The sequence below is a fragment of the Saccostrea echinata genome, unplaced genomic scaffold (assembly GCF_033153115.1).
Source record: "Saccostrea echinata isolate AGI-Se365-2 ecotype Australia unplaced genomic scaffold, CSIRO_AGI_Sech_v1 ptg000020l, whole genome shotgun sequence".
Classification (NCBI taxonomy): Eukaryota; Metazoa; Mollusca; class Bivalvia; order Ostreida; family Ostreidae; genus Saccostrea; species Saccostrea echinata.
Genome location: NW_026889769.1, coordinates 6,753,163 through 6,775,396, shown reverse-complemented (window position 1 = coordinate 6,775,396; position 22,234 = coordinate 6,753,163). Strand labels below are relative to the sequence as shown.

The following is a 22,234-nucleotide window of genomic DNA, read 5'->3' as shown; positions in this document are numbered from 1 at the left end:
TTCCTAGGTCATTGGCCTTCTGTTCATGCTAGCCGCCCCTGAGTATTTCTTAGAAATACCTCACTTTTCCACACTATATCCTCTAACGTTGACACTGAATTCCTACAAAAATGAACCTCACCATATGGCATGCCTTAATTCATAATCTATGAAAAAAATCCTAACATGTGGCATACCCAAACAAGGAGTGTTCTCAAATTTCAAGCATCAGTGATGAGAAGTTCTTGAGAAAACTGCAACTGCAACAAAAATAAGGTACGGACAAATGCAGGGATAAACAGGAAGTTGATATCAAATTCAGACAAAAATAAATCCCACCATTTGGCATGCTTAAACAATGAGTGTGCTTAAATTTTAAGCATTTGTGATAAGCAGTTAGTGAGAAAACTGCAAAATAATTCCTTTAGACAGACACACACACAGACAAACAGAGAAAATCACAAGAGTAAAACAGTATACTCCCCTCTCCTTTGGACTTTGGGTAAAATTAGATCAAACCTTTCACAGTTCATTACAAACCTAATTGGATTACAAATTGACAATAAAATTATTTCACAATTCTCCCAATAAAGAAATCTTACTGCGGGAAATGATGTGTCGTTCAAATGACCTCAAAGCCTCTAGATTGTGGATTGGTGAAAGTTCCACTCTCTGTTGCAAGGGCCTTCTATCTCGAGGAGTCTTGTAGGGTTTCAAAAAGACATTCACTGACAACAATGGAAGTGCATAATTTCAGGGTCTGAAATCAAATAAAACATACATTTCAACAAACAGTACAAAACCACACAAATGCTATCAATAAACATTTAAACTTTTTCACACTCCTAAGACTAAAGAAATCTTACTGCGAGAAATTATGTGTTGTTCAAGTGACCTCAAAGCCTCCAGATTGTGGGTTGACGTAAGTTCCACTCTCTGTTGCAAAGGGCCTTCTTTCTCAAGCAGGAGCTTTACACAAGTATTCACCGACAGCAACAGCAGTACATCATTTCATGGGTCTGGAAAAAAATAGAACATACATTTCAACATACATTACAAACCCAAACGTGCCATCAATTAATATTTTTATTTTTTCCATTCCTAAAAGTCAAGAAATCTTACAGCGGGAAATGATGTGTCGTTCAAGTGACCTCAAAGCCGCCAGATTGTGGGTTGGCGTAGGTTCCACTCTCTGTCGCAAAGGGCCTTCTCTCTCGAGCAGTCAAGCAGGAGGTTTCAACTAGTGTTCCTGACAGAATAGCAGTACATCATTTCATGGGTCTGAAAAACAATAGAAAATACATTTTAACATACATTACAAACCCACCAGTGCCTGGGAAGGTCAAGCAACAGGTGGGGCCAATGGCCCCAATGTTCATAAAATGATGGGGCCATTTTGAAATTTAAGGGGCCGAGGGGAAATATATTGGGGCCATTTTAAAATAAATCGTAGTATGATGTTATAGGATAATGCAAATATCTCAGACAACAAAATTTGAAAAATTAAAAAGAAAAATGCGATAGGAATTGACAAGTCATATGACATTGACTAGTGCAAATGATTTTTCCGTTTCTAAGAACTTCAGTCAATCGTCATCTAAATTCTAACCAACTAGTACTTAGAAAAATTATATTTAAACCAAAAGCACCATTTTTTAATGATGCCAATTTAGAGATCACGGGACAGGCTAAAATAAGTGGACTTCGTTGTAAAGGGTTTTTGATTGTAAGGTATATATTTTCCATGTGCGTGACTTTTGTAAAGCTGTGGTCAACCATCGAAAATGACTTGACACTTACGAATCGAACAACATGAAAAAAAAACTGTTTCTTTGCCAGTGGATGTCAGTATGCTGAATGATGGTTCCGATTTTATTATATAATACATCACAGATTCCATCTAACTTCGACGAAGAATACAGATAGAGCGGACTGTGATAAACTTACAAAGTAATAAAACATGCATACCCGCAATTTACGGGGCGCGCCGCATGGCACTGCGCACCATTATTATTTTAATGCGCCATTTTTCGACAATATGCGCATATGGCGCATGGCTCGGCCCCTTCCCAGGCCCTGACCCACACATGCTATCAATAAACATTTTAACTTTTTCCATTCCTAAAAGTCAAGAAATCTTACTGCGGGAAATGACGTGTCATTCAAGTGACCTCAAAGCTTCCAGATTGTGGGTTGGCGTAAGTTCCACGTTCTGTTGCAAAGGGCCTTCTTACTCAAGCAGGAGCTTTCAACAAGTATTCACTGACATCAACAGAAGTACATCATTTCATGGGTCTGAAAAATTAGAACATACATTTCAACATACATTATAAACCTACACATGCTATTAATAAACATTTTAACTTTTTCATTCCTAAAAGTCAAGAAATCTTACTACGGGTAATGATGTGTCATTCAAGTGACCTCAAAGCCTCCAGATTGTGGGTTGGCGTAAGTTCCACTCTCTGTTGCAAAGGGCCTTCTCTCTCAAGCAGTCAAGCAGGAGGTTTCAACAAGAATTCTTGACAGCACAGCAGTACATCATTTCATGGGTCTGAAAAAAATAGAACATACATTTAGACATACATTACAAACCCACACGTGCTATCAATAATCAATATGACTTTTTCACACTCCTCAGACTAAAGAAATCTTACTGCGGGAAATGATGTGTCGTTCAAATGACCTCAAAGCCTCCAGATTGTGGGTTGACGTAAGTTCCACTCTCTGTTGCAAAGGGCCTTCTTTCTCAAGCAGTCAAGCAGCAGGTTTCAACAAGTATTCTTGACAGCAACAGCAGTACATCATTTCATGGGTCTGAAAAAAAAATTTAGAACATTTATTTTAACAAACATTACAAACCCAAACGTATCATCAATAAACATTTTAACTTTTTCCATTCCTAAAAGTAAAGAAATCTCACTGCGGGAAATGATGTGTCGTTCAAGTGACCTCAAAGCCTCCAGACTGTGGGTTGACGTAAGTTCCACTCTCTGTTGCAAAGGGCCTTCTTTCTCAAGCAGTCAAGCAGCAGGTTTCAACAAGTATTCTTGACAGCAAAGCATTACATCATTTCATGGGTCTGAAAACAAGAGGCCAATGGGCCACATCGCTCACCTGAGCACACTGCCTAGGTAAAAGCACAAATCAGTTTAGTATTGAAAAGATTACCGGGGGGAATGGGGGGGGGGGGGCTTGAATTTACAACTACCTGATGATGCTTCCATGTCAATAAAACAAATGGCTTTGTTGTACTTGAGAAGATTTTAGGAATTTTTTCCCATATATTACTTTCTAAAAATTTGATCCCCCATTGTGGCTCCTCCCTATCCCAGGGGTCATCATTTGAACAAACTTGAATCTACACTACCTGAGGATGTTTCCATATCAATATGACTAAAATTAGCTTTTCTATTCTTGAGAAGAAATATTTTTTCTATATGTTCTTATGTAAAACTTTCATTCCCCCATTGGGCCCCACCTTCCCCCGGGGGTCATCATTTGAACAAAATTGAATTTACACTACCTGAGGATGCTTCCATATCAAAATGAATAAACATGATTTTCAGTTATTGAGAAGTTATTTTCTTATATCTTTCTATGTAAAATTTTCGATCCCCCATTGTGGCCCTACCCTATCCCGGGGGTCATCATTTCAACAAACTTGAATCTACACTACCTGAGGATGCTTCAATATCAAAATGACTAATCATGGCTTTGCAGTTCTTCAAAAGAAGATATTTTCCTATACATTTCTATTTAAGACTTTGATCCTCCATTGTGGCCCCACCCTACCCCAAAGGGTCATGATTTGAACAAAATAGGATCTACACTACCTGAGGATGCTTCCACATAAATATGATCAGTCAGGGCTTTGCTGTTCCTGAGAAGAAGATTTTTAAAGATTTTTCCTATATATTTGTATGTAAAAACTTTGATCCTCCATTGTGGCTCCGCCCTACCCCAGGGGGTCATGATTTGAACAAACTTGAATCTACACTACCTAAGGATGCTTCCATATAAATATGACTCATAATGGCTTTGCTGTTCTTGAGAAGAGGATTTTTTTAAAGATTTTTCCTATATATTTCTATGTAAAAACTTTGATCCTCCATTGTGGCTCTGCCCTACCCCAGGGGTCATGATTTGAACAAACTTAATCAACACTACCTGAGGATGCTTCCATATCAATATGATTCATCATGGCTTTGCTGTTCTTGAGAAGATTTTAAAGGTTTTTTCTTATATATTTCTATGTAAAACTTTGATCGTCCATTGTGGCACCGCCCTACCCCTGGGGTCATGATTTGAACAAACTTGAATCTACACTACCTGAGGATGCTTCCACATGAGTTTCATCTTTCCTGGCGCTGTGGTTCTTGAGAAGAAGATTTTTAAAAGATGCTATTAATTTTTCACTAATTATTTATTATCTCCCCTTGAAAGAGGTTGTGACCCTTCCTTTGAACAAACTTGAACCTCTTCACCCAGGATACTATGTGGCAAGTTTGGTTGAAACTGGCCCAGTGGTTCTTGAGAAGATGTCGAAAATGTTAAAAGTTTACAGACAGACGGACAGCTTAACAGATGGACAGACAGACGGACGCCGGAAAAAAAGTTATCAGAAAAGCTCACTTGAGCCTTCGGCTCAGGTGAGCTAAAAATTAGAACATACATTCCATCTTATTTAAATATGAATTTCAGGATGCATTGATAGGCACATAACTTCACATATTTAAACTTAGTACATGTACATTATGAAGAATATTGATTATGTCATTATATTTCAACAATATGCAATTAAGTTTATTTCTATAAACTGATTCAGAAGTTAATTTAGAAATCTTAAGTTTTTAACAAAAATAGCAATTCAACTGTGTAAAAGCTCCCTTAAGCAATTGAACTGATAAACAAATTTTAATATATGCTTGAATTTAAAACAGCTAATTTATAATATCTTGAACCATCATTTCATAAAAGATATTTTGATATAAAAAAAACATTTTTCAACTCAAATGTACAGTGCAGGGAACTAATTTTGTTACATAAACTAGCATCAGCATAAGCATTAGTAGCATCAGGATCGAGCTAGCATCAGCATCAGCATTTAAAAAACAGCATTACCAGGATCAGCATCAGCAAGCAAAAGATAAAACCAGCATTGACCTACATAAAATCAGCATTATCCTACTAGCATCAGAAAATCAATGAGTTTTAATTCAGTAAAAAATTAAAAAAGAAAGAAAGAATATTGGTTAAAGTATTCACATTATTGATACAAAGTGAGATATTATGATCAAATAATTGTAAAAGGCACTTTTATTGCTTTAAACGGCAATGCTGAAATTCATTATCTACTTCCGGTAGCATGATGCTAATTCCGGTAGCATTGACCTAATTATAAAACAGCATCAGGATAAGGATTACTAGCATTAAATCAGCAAGCAAAGGAAGCATTCAAATCAGCAAGCAAAGGAAGCATTCAAATCAGCATCGATGCTGTAACAAAATTAGTTTCCTGCACTGTATTTAAATATTTTATTCTTTATCAATAATGTTAACTAAAGGCTTATTTTTACATGAAATATTAATTCACTCCTTATATGTACTATTATGTCCTAAGACTGATTTTAGGCAATAATGTGTAAGACTTTAATAATCAACAAAAGCTATCACTGCAAGTAACAATTTATTGATTCCCTGCACAGCCTTATTTTGATTATCGCAGCTAATACATTATCTTGTCTACCTAATTTATGTTTGCACTGAAGCAACACAAAATTTCCTGTGATATTCATGTTGACTGACACAACACAGTCTGTCTGAACAAGAGGTGCAAGGCCTTGAATGGCTCTTCTGATAAACTGTACAACCTATCACTTCTATTAGATGCCTCTGAGTATCCTGTATATATTTAGATAAAGCCTTGAAATTCGAAAGGTAGGTCATCATGACCTACATTTTAGATAAAACACTCTGAGAACCCAAGATGATTCTAAGCCAATTAATACCTGAGAGTAGGTCATGGTGACCTACTTATCACATGTCATTCTCTGAGGACCCAAGATGCATCAACTACCTAAGTTTGATGATTCTAAGCCAAATAGTACCTGAAATATTTATAACAAGCCATAAAATTTTATAAGTAGGTCATTTTGACTTACTTTTCAATTGATGTACTCCAAGGACCCAAGATGCAACAACTGACAAGGTTTGATGATTCTAAGCCAATTAATACCTAAAATATTTAATCATAACCATAAAATTTCAGAAGTAGGACACTGTGATCCTACTTTTCATTTGACATATTTTCAGGACCCAAGATCAACTGACAAAGTTTGATGATTCTAAGCCAATTAATACCCGAAATATTTAATTATAATCAAATAAATTAGAAAGTATGTCACAGTGACCTATTTTTCAGTCGACCTACTCTGAGGACCCAAGATACATCAACTGACAAAGTTTGATGATTCCAAGCCAAAGAGTACCAAAAATATTTAAATATAGGCATAAAATTTCAAAAGTATGTCACAGTGACCTACTTTTCAGTTTACATTTTTCGAGGATTTCAGATGCATCAACTTACAAAGTTTTATGATCATAGGCCTTAAAATGTCCAAAATATTCCTCTAAACATTTTGAAATTGAATGCTTGCAAAGTTTTAAAAGTAGGTCACTGTGACCTACTTTTTAATAAATATGTTTTATGGCCCAAAGATGCATCATCTTAAAAGATTTAATGATTCTAAACCTCTCAGTATTCGAATTAATGACCTTAAATGTTTTGAAAAAGATAAGCCATAAAACTCAAAAAAGTAGGTCACTGTGACCTACTTTTTAGTTGACGTACTTCAAGGACTCAAGATGCATCAACTGACAAAGTTTGATGATCATAGGCCTTAAATTGTTTAAAATATGCCTCTAAAACATTTTGAAAAAGAATGGCCACAAAATCTAAAGAGTAGGTCATGTTGACATACTTTTGAGTCAACGATATGAGGTCCTTAGATGCATCAACTGACAAGATTTGATGATGCTAGTCTAATAGTATGTAAAATATCAATATGTTAAAGGGTTTTTATCACGTCTCAAAATTTTTTGATATGACAAAATTTATATGCTTTTTAAATCATATATTTAAAATTCTTTCCTAGGAAATTAATATTTTTGATGTTTCAGTGATTCAAAGTTTGAATGTCTCAGTATACATATTTTGATCGCCAATGTTATGCACCATTGCTCTGATGTCATAGGTGTCAATCCTGGTCAAGCGAAGTACTTATTATGTATACAAAATGTCTCATTTGTTGCATCTATTAAACCTGTTAGAAAATAATTAAGTGATAATTGGATAACTGACAGCTAAGAAGGCATAATTTGTGGCTTTAGGATGCACAAATGTGCACAAGAAAGGTTTTAGGAAGATTTTTCTACATTTCCTGGACTTGGAGATGAAAGGGGGGTCCCTTTCCGCAAACTCGACGAGGTTTATCTCCATTCAGAACAATCGTGTATGCTCGATCACAAATTTTCTGTACTATAAAATATTTTAAGGAAAAGATACCTTTCTTGAAAAAAAAAGATAAATTTCCAACATGCATTTTTAAAAGTCACACAGAATCTAGTAGAAATGTTGTGAACTTCGTAATGGCGCATGGCGCCATTGAAGAAGTGTCACTTCTAGTATATGATGATCACTGCTGGAACAGATACAAGATAATCAGGATTTATTTATATATAAATAATTGAAATAATGAAGAAGGAGAATTTAAAATTCCCATATTTATAAATATTTACGAAGTTAAACTATAGTAATTTGTTCTATTCAGTAGAAGTCCTGAGATGTCAATGGCTTCATCTTCGGTGTCCCCTCCTATTGACGGCATATTTTCTTGGTTATTTCTCTGGATCTGCTAGACATTCATAAATAAAATATTGACCGTCCATAACCAAAGGAATATGGCTGATGTCAAAATTTAAAACAGCCATATTGTGTAGTGTATTTATTTAACGTAAAAATCTATTCAATATATTTTTTCTTACAATAAGCTTTATGAGTTCTAACTGACCATTGACACCTATGTCCTTTAAGTACCATGTGACCCCTATCTAATTAGTGGAGATTTTTACTTTAGAATTTATTTATATTATGAATTTACATTTATACAGGCATTTTCTGGTCTGATTATATGACTGTTTTCAAAATTATTTCTTATTAAACGATAATCATGTGTTTCAGGAATACAATAGTGTTTCATTTGAAAGAAATTTAAATACGTGACAAAAACCCTTTCAAAAAATGTAATTTTTTGTCAACTTTGAAGTGACCTCACCCTTTGCCCCAGGGTAAATCCCCGTGCAAATTTTAATCTACAACATATCCTCATCCTTTTGTGCAAGTTTGATTATCTGCCCAGAAGAAGATTTTTTAGCAACCAGTACTTTTGTTTTCTTTTTTACCTTATTATCTCCCCTTGTTTAAGTGTCACAACCCTTGATTTCGTATAAACATAAACGGGAGCCCTTGGGCCAAGGATACCCTGTGACAAATTTCACAATAATTGGCCAAAGGGTTCTCGAGTTTTGGCCCATATTCTAACAAGAGGCCCAAGGGCCTTAGCGGTCACCTGAGTACAATACAACAATTTTGAGGATCCATAAACTGATAAATGAAGCTCTGTTGCCCAAAAGCAAGAAATATAGTATGATTAGCATCAACAAAATAATTGATCTAGTATCTATCTGTCCCCCATTTATTACTATTACCATGCAGACTAATTAACAAAATGTCTATTTTTAACCCTACATTATTACTTCTCACATTGGCCTCTCTTGGCCTTTGAAGAACATTTAAAAAGATAAGTCATTTTTGTCTCATTTTTATTCATTTATTATTTCCAAGTCTACCTGATCATTAAAACTGTGAAAGTACTTTTTGTATTTCACAATAAATATTCTTGCATAATTCTCATATTCTATTAACCTTTCAAATAAATTGTTTACAGTGATTAATTATCAAAGGTGAATGGCAAAGGGGAATAACTTTGCTCAGCAGAATACAAGTTAATAGAGCACTGGGCAGGACCAGAACACTTGACTAAATGGTCCAGGTGTTCAAAATTCTGGTAAAAATACCTTTGCATATTAAAACTTCTACTCTGTTTGCCTCGAATATGCCCAGAAGCATAGAAGATTTTCAAAGAAATGCATTTTCACTATATTATTAAATAAATAAAGCCAATCCCTTACACCAGAACATCTGACGCATGGGCCTTGAACTCATAATTCTGGAAGAAGCACCGTTGCTCATCATAACTATACACTTCTTTCTTTGCTTTATAACCAGTAATAGAAAAAAAAAATTTGAAAGAAATTATGCATTTTCAATATACAGGGTGTCCCAGAATATATGATACCATTTCAAGATTCTGTAAAACCTAATTTAATGAATACTGAATTACAACAAATGCATTATAAACATTGCATATACTGTCCAATTTTATTCGCATAACTAGATAGTCATTAAAAAGAAAACAGCAAAATGAGTTCACTTTGAAAAATGCTATGGTTTTTAAATGATTCCCTCTAAATGACGTTCTATCTGTGTAATGATAATGTCTAGACATAGCACAAAGTTCCTTAACTTGAGACAACAGTGTCTGTCTCGGTAGTAACATCTGGGTTTTCATCAGAGGTAAACCTTTTATATATGTTAGGATTCTGGTTTGGGTTTAGCAGCAGTAACTTAAGACTAGGATTGATAATATTACAGTTTCAAAATAAGGGTAGCTAGCCCTTTTGATAATCCATTTTCATTGAAATTTCAGTTTTTTGTAAAAGTTTGATGTAAATTTGATGCGTTGCAATCTCATAAGAGTGAGAATTTTTTTTAAGAATATTTTGTTGCTAAAAAATTGTACTTATTCAAATATTTTTAGAGACATATATCAAAGAAATTGGCCAAGGGATGTGTTTGTGGTAGGTATTTCAAATGGTATCATATATTTTGGGACACCCTGTATAATCAATAGAGTCCCCCCCCCCCCCCCCTTTCACCTAACCCCTGAGCCAGGGGCCATGAATTTCACTGTTTGGAAGAGGCATTCTTCCTTATCATAACCATGCACCTCCTTTGTTTGAATAATTTCCAGGGAGCAGAGAAGAAGATTTTGAAAGAATTTATGCATTTTCCTTATATAATCAATAGAGCCCCGACCCAACACCAGAACCCTTGACCCAGGGACCATAAAATTCATAATTTTGGAAGAGGCAACCATGCTCGTCATAACTCATTGTCACTATGTACTTAGTTTATATTTAATATCCAGGAGCGTAAAAGAAGATTTTCAAAGAATTAATGCAATTTTACTATATAATCAATAGAGCACTGCCCTAACCAGACCTGGGGTCAATTACTTTGAAATGTAATGAATTAAATTACAATTACTTTGGAATTTTTACCATTACAATTACCACTAAAATTACTCTCATTCAGAAAAGTAATTAATTAAACTACAATTACTTCGTTAAAGTAATCAATTACACTACAGATTATGTTTTATAAGAGAAAAACACAATGATTATTAATGACTACACAATTTAAATCCATAAATTAACTTTCTCACAATTTGTGCTCGGTTAATATGCTTTCCCTCAGGTCTATAAGTCAGGGTGGTATTTGGATTTAGGATTCATTTATCATGTTCATGTAGTTTACCAATCTACAGTTGACAAAGAAAATAGATCAGCTAGAACACTTTCAGTGTTGTAGTTTTCTTCAGACTCTGATGTAAGTTCCTCTTAAGCTATCAAAACTGAATGATGGACAATATCAATATTTACATTTGGCCTTAGTTTCCATTTGTGTCTTCAAGTAGATCATACTAATTATTTTAGCAGAATGGACTTTGTGAAAAGAAAAAAAAAATCAATTTGAAAAATATAGTCTGTATCATAATTTGTTGTCACAGTATAGTACATGTATTAATTAATGTCACTTGTTTTGTGGCTATCATTGAAACCTAAAGTTTTCTTTTAATATTTTTTTTCTGACTCTTTTCAATTGATTTTGATTTTCTCAAACAATATACATTTAATATATTTACGATAATAAGAAATATTCTGTAATTATGCCAAGTAAATGAACCTTTCACCTTAATTACCTCTTTAATTCAATATAAAATTTATAGAACAGAAAAATATGAATTTGTAAAATGTTCCAGTAATTCATTATCTTGTCTGTAATACTGTTTTTTCCTATTTCAAAGGAGTAACTGTCATGGTGTATAAGATGTGCGATGGGTCTATCATTTTTTTTAAATAGGTACTTGTTTTTAATTAATTTACAATCTAAGAAGTTATTTTAAAAATCTTCTTTATAAAACGTGTTCTTAATCAAAATCTTTCTAAATTCACAAAGTTACAGCATTCGTGTGTAACTTGCCTTTTTGTCAGAACAGGATACGAAATGCGCTCTATAAACATCGAACCGTATAAAGTATACATCCGCTATACGGAAAAAAATAAATGTGGATTATTTTTTTCTCTTATTTCATTCAGGAAGAATGTACATTAAAATTATTTTTTAAGAGATTTGTGTATCTAAACTAACGTAGTGATGTTACAGATGCATGGATTACGACTGATTTGGTCAATTGTGTCGTTAATTGGATTGTTTCCTGTTGAATACATTTTATCTACAAAAAATCATTAAAACATCTTTTTATTCCTTAGTTTGAATTGTTCAGTGTGTTTGTTATTCATTGTAATTTAGTTACCTTTTTCTAATTTAAAAGTTATGGTAGGTTTCGATATAAATAACCATCTGTACATTTACGCAGAATCATGTAGATTTAGCAATGATATTACCCAAGCTGAACATTAACCAATTAACTTCTCAAAGATGCCGAGGAGGCTTGGGATTCACCCACAAACACAGTTTATAGAATTAATTAAGCAGCAAGCAGTCAAAACATGGGTGTGAAAGGTGTGAAATTTTGACGTCAAGATACCCGGAGTCATCTGTGCGTGACGAGCGACCCTACCTGACAAACACGTAGGTTCAGTAGAGCAGAAAATTGCTGATGTCAACATATACGGGGTAAATCTTGCTCTTGGGACTGTGAATATACGTCGAGATAACCCGGGTTGTCGACATTATTGAGGTCGACGTATCAGAGTTTTTGCAAATCATTTATATAGTAAATACTGCAGGGACCGCGGAAGGACATTGACATATTCCAGGTTGTCGACAAATCCGATGTCGAGATACTGAAGTTTACCTGTATTATTTATTAATTGTTAAATTTTCAAAAGGGCCGTAGAATGCAGTGGGGCCAGGTGTAGTACACATATTTTGCTATATTAAATTTTCCATAAGATACTGGTTGCCCCCCCCCCCCCCTTTCTTGTCGCTGTAAGGTCGAGCACTGGCAAATTCCATTATTCCATGACTTGGACAGTTGATTAGCTTGTGGACTTGGCAAATAACATGACTTGGACAGTTACTTAGGTTTTTAACATGGACAGTTAATGAAGTTTTTTTCACACATTAATTTGGGAAGTTGCTCCTCCATTTTTGAAGTTTAGGTTTTTTTTTTTGGGGGGGGGGGGGAAGTTGCCCCCCTCCACTTTTTAAACTGTTGCAACGAGCCTCTTCCAGCCCTTTGCCACTACCTTATGTGTATTTAGAATAAGTGAAAGGCAATATGGCTTATATTTAAAGGAAAAATTCTTACAATTCTCCATGCTTAATTTATTCAAATTTTTCGCAAGTACTTGTACTACATCGTTTGGGTTTTAATGTACGATTCTATATCGAAATATCACTATCGTGTACACGTTTATGTTTTTCTAATGTAATTCGTACCCATCAAGACTTTTTTTATCTGAGCATACAAAAATAGTAATTAAATTTTAATGCTTTGACCTTGAAATTACAGATGGGTTTGCGTAATATATCTGTTTAAAAGATGGTGAAGAAAGAAAACATAAAATTGCGCTAATGCTCTCTGTGCCTTACCTCTGTATTTAGGTTTTAGTTTGATATTAATTTGATCCGCCAAATGTAATTGTAGTCTCTAAACCAAACAGAATACAATCTGCGCATGCTTAGTACTCATCGGAGAGGTCTTAGTCTTAGGCCCAGCCTTATGCCGCTTTTTGAAACGGCATAAATTAGTGATGCAAAAACCCACATTAGGTAAATGCACCAATGTTTAAATACTATAAACTTTTTCACATAATCAAGAGTAAAGAAATCTTACTGCGGGAAATGATGCGTCGTTCAAATGACCTCAAAGCCTCCAGATTGTGGGTTGGCGTAAGTTCCACGCTCTGTCGCAAAGGGCCTTCTTTCTCAGGGAAGAGATTTACACTAGTATTCACTGACAGCAACAGCAGTACATCATTTCATGGGTCTGAATAAAAAAATTCAACATACATTTTAACATGCATTACAAACTTACACATGCTATCAATAAACAGTCAAAGTTTTTCACATAACCAAGAATAAAGAAATCTTACTGCGGGAAATGATGTGTCGTTCAAATGACCTCAAAGCCTCCAGATTGTGGGTTGGCGTAAGTTCCACGCTCTGTCGCAAAGGGCCTTCTTTCTCAAGCAGGAGCTTTACACTAGTATTCACTGACAGCAACAGCAGTACATCATTTCATGGGTCTGAAAAATAAATTTCAACATACATTTGGACATGCATTACAAACTTGCACATACTACCAATAAACAGTCAAAGTTTTTCACATAACCAAGAGTAAAGAAATCTTACTGCGGGAAATGATGTGTCGTTCAAATGACCTCAAAGCCTCCAGATTGTGGGTTGGCGTAAGTTCCACGCTCTGTCGCAAAGGGCCTTCTTTCTCAGGCAGGAGCTTTCAACAAATATTCACTGACAGCAACAGCTGTACATCATTTCATGGGTCTGAAAAATAAATTTCAACATACATTTGGACATGCATTACAAACTTACACATCCTACCAATAAACAGTCAAACTTTTTCACATAACCAAGAGTAAAGAAATCTTACTGCGGGAAATGATGTGTCGTTCAAATGACCTCAAAGCCTCCAGATTGTGGGTTGGCGTAAGTTCCACGCTCTGTCGCAAAGGGCCTTCTTTCTCAGGCAGGAGCTTTCAACAAATATTCACTGACAGCAACAGCAGTACATCATTTCATGGGTCTGAATAAAAAAATTCAACATACATTTTAACATGCATTACAAACTTACACATGCTATCAATAAACAGTCAAAGTTTTTCACATAACCAAGAGTAAAGAAATCTTACTGCGGGAAATGATGTGTCGTTCAAATGACCTCAAAGCCTCCAGATTGTGGGTTGGCGTAAGTTCCACGCTCTGTCGCAAAGGGCCTTCTTTCTCAAGCAGGGTCTTCTTTCTCAAGCAGGAGCTTTCAACAAGTATCCACTGACAGCAACAGCTGTACATCATTTCATGGGTCTGAAAAATAAATTTCAACATACATTTGGACATGCATTACAAACTTACACATACTACCAATAAACAGTCAATCTTTTTCACATAACCAAGAGTAAAGAAATCTTACTGCGGGAAATGATGTGTCGTTCAAATGACCTCAAAGCCTCCAGATTGTGGGTTGGCGTAAGTTCCACGCTCTGTCGCAAAGGGCCTTCTTTCTCAGGGAAGAGATTTACACTAGTATTCACTGACAGCAACAGCAGTACATCATTTCATGGGTCTGAATAAAAAAATTCAACATACATTTTAACATGCATTACAAACTTACACATGCTATCAATAAACAGTCAATCTTTTTCACATAACCAAGAATAAAGAAATCTTACTGCGGGAAATGATGTGTCGTTCAAATGACCTCAAAGCCTCCAGACTGTGGGTTGGCGTAAGTTCCACGCTCTGTCGCAAAGGGCCTTCTTTCTCAAGCAGGAGCTTTACACTAGTATTCACTGACAGCAACAGCAGTACATCATTTCATGGGTCTGAAAAATAAATTTCAACATACATTTGGACATGCATTACAAACTTACACATACTACCAATAAACAGTCAAAGTTTTTCACATAACCAAGAGTAAAGAAATCTTACTGCGGGAAATGATGTGTCGTTCAAATGACCTCAAAGCCTCCAGATTGTGGGTTGGCGTAAGTTCCACGCTCTGTCGCAAAGGGCCTTCTTTCTCAGGCAGGAGCTTTCAACAAATATTCTTTGACAGCAACAGCAGTACATCATTTCATGGGTCTGAAAAATAAATTTCAACATACATTTGGACATGCATTACAAACTTACACATGCTATCAATAAACAGTCAAACTTTTTCACATAACCAAGAGTAAAGAAATCTTACTGCGGGAAATGATGTGTCGTTCAAATGACCTCAAAGCCTCCAGATTGTGGGTTGGCGTAAGTTCCACGCTCTGTCGCAAAGGGCCTTCTTTCTCAAGCAGGGTCTTCTTTCTCAAGCAGGAGCTTTCAACAAGTATCCACTGACAGCAACAGCTGTACATCATTTCATGGGTCTGAAAAATAAATTTCAACATACATTTGGACATGCATTACAAACTTACACATACTACCAATAAACAGTCAATCTTTTTCACATAACCAAGAGTAAAGAAATCTTACTGCGGGAAATGATGTGTCGTTCAAATGACCTCAAAGCCTCCAGATTGTGGGTTGGCGTAAGTTCCACGCTCTGTCGCAAAGGGCCTTCTTTCTCAGGCAGGAGCTTTCAACAAATATTCACTGACAGCAACAGCAGTACATCATTTCATGGGTCTGAATAAAAAAATTCAACATACATTTTAACATCCATTATAAACTTACACATGCTATCAATAAACAGTCAAACTTTTTCACATACCCAAGAGTAAAGAAATCTTACTGCGGGAAATGATGTGTCGTTCAAATGACCTCAAAGCCTCCAGATTGTGGGTTGGCGTAAGTTCCACGCTCTGTCGCAAAGGGCCTTCTTTCTCAGGCAGGAGCTTTCAACAAGTATTCACTGACAGCAACAGCTGTACATCATTTCATGGGTCTGAAAAATAAATTTCAACATACATTTGGACATGCATTACAAACTTACACATGCTACCAATAAACAGTCAAAGTTTTTCACATAACCAAGAGTAAAGAAATCTTACTGCGGGAAATGATGTGTCGTTCAAATGACCTCAAAGCCTCCAGATTGTGGGTTGGCGTAAGTTCCACGCTCTGTCGCAAAGGGCCTTCTTTCTCAGGCAGGAGCTTTCAACAAGTATTTACTGACAGCAACAGCTGTACATCATTTCATGGGTCTGAAAAATAAATTTCAACATACATTTGGACATGCATTACAAACTTACACATACTACCAATAAACAGTCAAACTTTTTCACATAACCAAGAGTAAAGAAATCTTACTGCGGGAAATGATGTGTCGTTCAAATGACCTCAAAGCCTCCAGATTGTGGGTTGGCGTAAGTTCCACGCTCTGTCACAAAGGGCCTTCTTTCTCAGGGAAGAGCTTTAAACAAGTATTCACTGACAGCAACAGCAGTACATCATTTCATGGGTCTGAATAAAAAAATTCAACATACATTTTGACATGCATTACAAACATACACATGCTATCAATAAACAGTCAAACTTTTTCACATAACCAAGAATAAAGAAATCTTACTGCGGGAAATGATGTGTCGTTCAAATGACCTCAAAGCCTCCAGATTGTGGGTTGGCGTAAGTTCCACGCTCTGTCGCAAAGGGCCTTCTTTCTCAGGCAGGAACTTTACACAAGTATTCACTGACAGCAACAGCAGTACATCATTTCATGGATCTGAAAAATAAATTTCAACATACATTTTAACATGCATTAGAATCTTACACATACTACCAATAAACAGTCAAAGTTTTTCACATAACCAAGAGTAAAGAAATCTTACTGCGGGAAATGATGTGTCGTTCAAATGACCTCAAAGCCTCCAGATTGTGGGTTGGCGTAAGTTCCACGCTCTGTCGCAAAGGGCCTTCTTTCTCAGGCAGGAGCTTTCAACAAGTATTCACTGACAGCAACAGCTGTACATCATTTCATGGGTCTGAAAAATAAATTTCAACATACATTTGGACATGCATTACAAACTTATACATGCTATCAATAAACAGTCAAACTTTTTCACATAACCAAGAGTAAAGAAATCTTACTGCGGGAAATGATGTGTCGTTCAAATGACCTCAAAGCCTCCAGATTGTGGGTTGGCGTAAGTTCCACGCTCTGTCGCAAAGGGCCTTCTTTCTCAGGGAAGAGCTTTAAACAAGTATTCACTGACAGCAACAGCAGTACATCATTTCATGGGTCTGAATAAAAAAATTCAACATACATTTTGACATGCATTACAAACATACACATGCTATCAATAAACAGTCAAACTTTTTCACATAACCAAGAGTAAAGAAATCTTACTGCGGGAAATGATGTGTCGTTCAAATGACCTCAAAGCCTCCAGATTGTGGGTTGGCGTAAGTTCCACGCTCTGTCGCAAAGGGCCTTCTTTCTCAGGGAAGAGCTTTAAACAAGTATTCACTGACAGCAACAGCAGTACATCATTTCATGGGTCTGAATAAAAAAATTCAACATACATTTTGACATGCATTACAAACATACACATGCTATCAATAAACAGTCAAACTTTTTCACATAACCAAGAATAAAGAAATCTTACTGCGGGAAATGATGTGTCGTTCAAATGACCTCAAAGCCTCCAGATTGTGGGTTGGCGTAAGTTCCACGCTCTGTCGCAAAGGGCCTTCTTTCTCAGGCAGGAACTTTACACAAGTATTCACTGACAGCAACAGCAGTACATCATTTCATGGATCTGAAAAATAAATTTCAACATACATTTTAACATGCATTAGAATCTTACACATACTACCAATAAACAGTCAAAGTTTTTCACATAACCAAGAGTAAAGAAATCTTACTGCGGGAAATGATGTGTCGTTCAAATGACCTCAAAGCCTCCAGATTGTGGGTTGGCGTAAGTTCCACGCTCTGTCGCAAAGGGCCTTCTTTCTCAGGGAAGAGCTTTAAACAAGTATTCACTGACAGCAACAGCAGTACATCATTTCATGGGTCTGAATAAAAAAATTCAACATACATTTTGACATGCATTACAAACATACACATGCTATCAATAAACAGTCAAACTTTTTCACATAACCAAGAATAAAGAAATCTTACTGCGGGAAATGATGTGTCGTTCAAATGACCTCAAAGCCTCCAGATTGTGGGTTGGCGTAAGTTCCACGCTCTGTCGCAAAGGGCCTTCTTTCTCAGGCAGGAGCTTTCAACAAGTATTCACTGACAGCAACAGCAGTACATCATTTCATGGATCTGAAAAATAAATTTCAACATACATTTTAACATGCATTAGAATCTTACACATACTATTAATTAACAGTCAAACTTTTTTATGTAACCAAGAGTAAAGAAATCTTACTGCGGGAAATGATGTGTCATTCAAATGACCTCAAAGCCTCCAGATTGTGGGTTGGCGTAAGTTCCACGCTTTGTTGCAAAGCCCTTCTTTCTCAAGTATTCCATTTTTTAATGCGGACACTGCTAAACCACTAGGACACATTTTCACACAACAATGGTTGAAGAGACTGTTGCATTTGGATTTGTTTTGGATAGAAAAAGCTTGAGCATGATTGATAAAAAATAGGTTTAACTTAATTTTTTTAGTTTATTTCCCTACGTTTTGATCAATAGCAACGATGTGAATTCACAAAATTTGGAGTCATAAAACCTAATATGTGCCATTTTGACCCAAAGTCATGAAAGTAAATTGATGCCAAAATTTCCAGATTTACAGTAGTGTTCCTGAATTTTTTTACAGACAGATGTCAACAAACAAATGATTAACATACACTTTACCTCTGAACTTGAAGCTCTTCATTTACAAACAGTGAAAATTAAAGTGACAAGTAGTTTTTGTCTTTCTTACCTTTTTAATGAAGATCAATAGAGATGTTGGGGAATTATACTCTTCTTTTAATTATGTTGTAACTCCTTCATGTACTTGTAGTATCTCTGCCTGTTCTGCCTTCTGAGATTTATCACTTTAGTGCGAATCTTTTTTACTTTTTCTTTATAGTCATAGTCTTTCAAAACCACTGGGTATTCAGATATGAATGTATGTATTTTCTTAGTCACTATAAAGAAAATAAACTAAATCTGTAGCTCTCTGGTTCCAAATTTTCTCAACCAGAGAGCTACATTTCTCCAGCTTTGAAAATTAGTGATGCAAAAACACATCAGGTAAATGCACCAATGTTTAAATACCTGGTACTATATTGATTATGAAAACCTTTACAGTCATCGTGACAGTGCCTTTTATGGTAAATTAGGATAAGGCTGATATTCCAAAATGTGCAAAAAAAAAAAATTCCAAGCTTTTCTTTATTTTCTCAACAAGATAGACCCAAACCCTATACAACATCCATGAAAGTTTAGTCCAGGTTACTAGTGAATGGACTAAAACCAAAAACTTACATATGGTCATTCATCTACAAAATATAGTAACTTGTAGGATTCATTTATCCACAGATCCATTATCCATGCTAGTTTGGTTCAGGCATAGCTATAATAATTACTTGTGAATTGGTGCTCCATATCTTTTAAAATTGAAAAAAAAGAGCTGAATCTAATGTCAGAATACAGAGTGAAGTTAACCACATGGACTTCAAGGAAATGCGCTAAAAAATACCTTGTAGTTTTCCCTTGTTCCCTAAATTGGAAACATCATTTATTTCACATTTGAAAAAGTTCCGTATTGCCTCATCCTCTTCTAGAAGCCACACATGCCTTGGTCTTTTGACTGCTAAATGGTTAATAATTTACAAGATTATATGAGTCTGTTATATAAATGCTAGTTATTTTGTTAATCATATAAAACACTACAAAAGAGATTCAAATTTAAACAAGAAGTCAATGGGACCTTGATTGTCTCCTTAGTAACTGAATTTCAAAGGTTACATTTGATTTACCCCACATAAAATAGAACGATGACTTCATGTGACAAAATATTGCCTGCTATTGATGTATGTGAGTAATATGGAATACATGTATTGTATATAAGAAATATGACTAAATGTAAAACAAGAGGCCCAAGGGCCTTAGCGGTCACCTGAGTATAATACAACAATTTAGAAGTTAAATACACTGATAGATGAAGCTTTGTTGCCCTTAAGCAAGAGAAGTAGGAAGATCAGGATCAACAAAATAATTAGTCTAGTATTCAGTATCAACTCATAAATTAAGTTCTAATCTGTCCCCCACTTAACACTATCACCATGCAGATTATTAACAAACTATTAGTGCTTCAGTACTATTTTTAAACCCATATTAAGACCTCTAGCATTGACCTCTCTTATGGTCTTTGAAGAACTTTTAATAAGATAAGTTATTTTTGTCTCATTTTTATTTATCTATTACTTACAGGTCAACCTGATTATTAAAACTAAGAAAATACTTTTTGAATTATATGATAAACATTCTTGCATAATTATCTTATTCTATCAACCTTTCAAATACATTATTTACAGTGATTAATTATCAAAGGTGAACGGAAAAGGGGAATAACTTCTCTCAGTAGAATACAAATTAATAGAGCCCTGCCCAGGACTAGAATGCTTAGACAAATGGTCCAGATGTTCAAAAATCTGGTAGAAATACGCTTACTTATATCATTTAAACTTTTACTCAGTTTTCTTCCAATATGCCAAGAAGCAGAGAAGAATTTCACAGGTACAATGCATTTTCACTACAGATTCAACAAAGCCTTACCCTAACACCAGAACCCAAGACCAAGGGTCAAGAAATTTACAAATTTGGAAGAGTTACCCTCATCATCATACCTATGGACTTCAAAGAATTAACACTTTTCCACTATATTATCAAAAGCCTCCCCCCCCCCCCCCTTAGTTATGCCAGAACCCCTGACCCTAGGACCACAAGATTTAAAAATTCTGTTCGAAGCTCACATTTTCATCATAGCTAAGCAATTTATTTATCAGCTCAACGCTAAGGAGCAGAAAGGATTAATTAATGATTAATTAATAGAATTAATGCTTTTTCACTATATAATCAATAGAGCCCCCCCCCCCTCCTTCCTCAAGAACCCCAAAAACTGAGGCCATATATTTGAAAATTTTGGAAGAGGCATCCTTGCCTATCATAATCATGCACTTAGTTTGTTTAAATAATCTCCAGTAGCAGAGAAGAAGATTTTCAAAGAATCAATGCATTTTCACTATATAATCAATAGAGCCCCGTCCTAACACCAGAACCCCTGACCCTGGGGCCATGAAATTCAAAATTTTTGAAAAGGCATCTTTATGCATCATAACCATGCACTTAGTTTGTTTAAATAATCTCCAGTAGCAGAGAAGACGATTTTCAAAGAATCAATGCATTTTCACTATATAATCAATAGAGCCCCGCCCTAACACCAGAACCCCTGACCCTGGGGCCATGAAATTCAAAATTTTCGAAAAGGCACTTTTGCTCATCATAACTCTGTACTTAGTTACTTTATTTAATACCCAGGAGCAGAGAAGAAGATTTTCAAAGAATTAATGCATTTTCACTAGATAATCAATAGAGCCCTGCCCTAACACTAGAACCCCAGATCCTGGGGCCATGAATTTCAAAATTTTTGTAGAAGCACTCTTGCTCATCATAACTATGTACCTAGAATTAATGCATTTTCATTATATAATCAATAGAACCCTGCCCTTACACCAGAACCCCTGACCCTGGGGCCATGAATTTCACACTTTTGGAAGAGGCACTCTTGCTCTTCATAACTATGTACTTAGTTACTTTATTTAATACCCAGGAGCAGAGAAGAAGATTTTCAAAGAAATAATGCACTTTCACTATATGATCTATAAAGCCCCACCCTGGGGCCAGAACCCCTGACCCTGGGGCCATGAATTTCACAATTTCGGAAGAGGCACTCTTGCTCATCATAACTATGTACTTAGTTACTTTATTTAATACCCAGGAGCAGAGAAGATTTTCAAAGAATTAATGCATTTTCACTATATAATCAATAGAGCCCCGCCCTAACACCAGAACCCCTGACCCTGGGGCCATGAATTTCACAATTTTGGAAGAGGCACTATTCCTATTCATAACTATGTACTTAGTTACTTTATTTAATACCCAGGAGCAGAGAAGAAGATTTTCAAAGAAATAATGCA

The 22,234-nt window shown here is 35.6% G+C and overlaps 4 long non-coding RNA genes across 4 annotated transcripts; all 4 read right to left on the bottom strand.

Annotated features, from left to right (window-relative positions):
• Positions 1–13,355: 13,355 nt before the first annotated feature.
• LOC133190135 (uncharacterized) lies at positions 13,356–13,879 on the bottom strand. The gene is made up of 3 exons (XR_009721572.1): positions 13,766–13,879; positions 13,507–13,659; positions 13,356–13,400 (listed from the first exon to the last, which is right to left on the bottom strand). It is a non-coding gene; the product is annotated as an uncharacterized LOC133190135 (long non-coding RNA).
• LOC133190134 (uncharacterized) lies at positions 13,876–14,378 on the bottom strand. Its single transcript, XR_009721571.1, has 3 exons — positions 14,284–14,378; positions 14,025–14,177; positions 13,876–13,918 (listed from the first exon to the last, which is right to left on the bottom strand). It is a non-coding gene; the product is annotated as an uncharacterized LOC133190134 (long non-coding RNA).
• Positions 14,379–15,420: 1,042 nt separating this feature from the next.
• Positions 15,421–16,281, bottom strand: LOC133190133 (uncharacterized). The gene is made up of 4 exons (XR_009721570.1): positions 16,135–16,281; positions 15,876–16,028; positions 15,617–15,769; positions 15,421–15,510 (listed from the first exon to the last, which is right to left on the bottom strand). It is a non-coding gene; the product is annotated as an uncharacterized LOC133190133 (long non-coding RNA).
• Positions 16,282–16,917: 636 nt separating this feature from the next.
• On the bottom strand, positions 16,918–17,783 carry LOC133190132 (uncharacterized). Its single transcript, XR_009721569.1, has 4 exons — positions 17,689–17,783; positions 17,430–17,582; positions 17,171–17,323; positions 16,918–17,064 (listed from the first exon to the last, which is right to left on the bottom strand). It is a non-coding gene; the product is annotated as an uncharacterized LOC133190132 (long non-coding RNA).
• Positions 17,784–22,234: the final 4,451 nt, after the last annotated feature.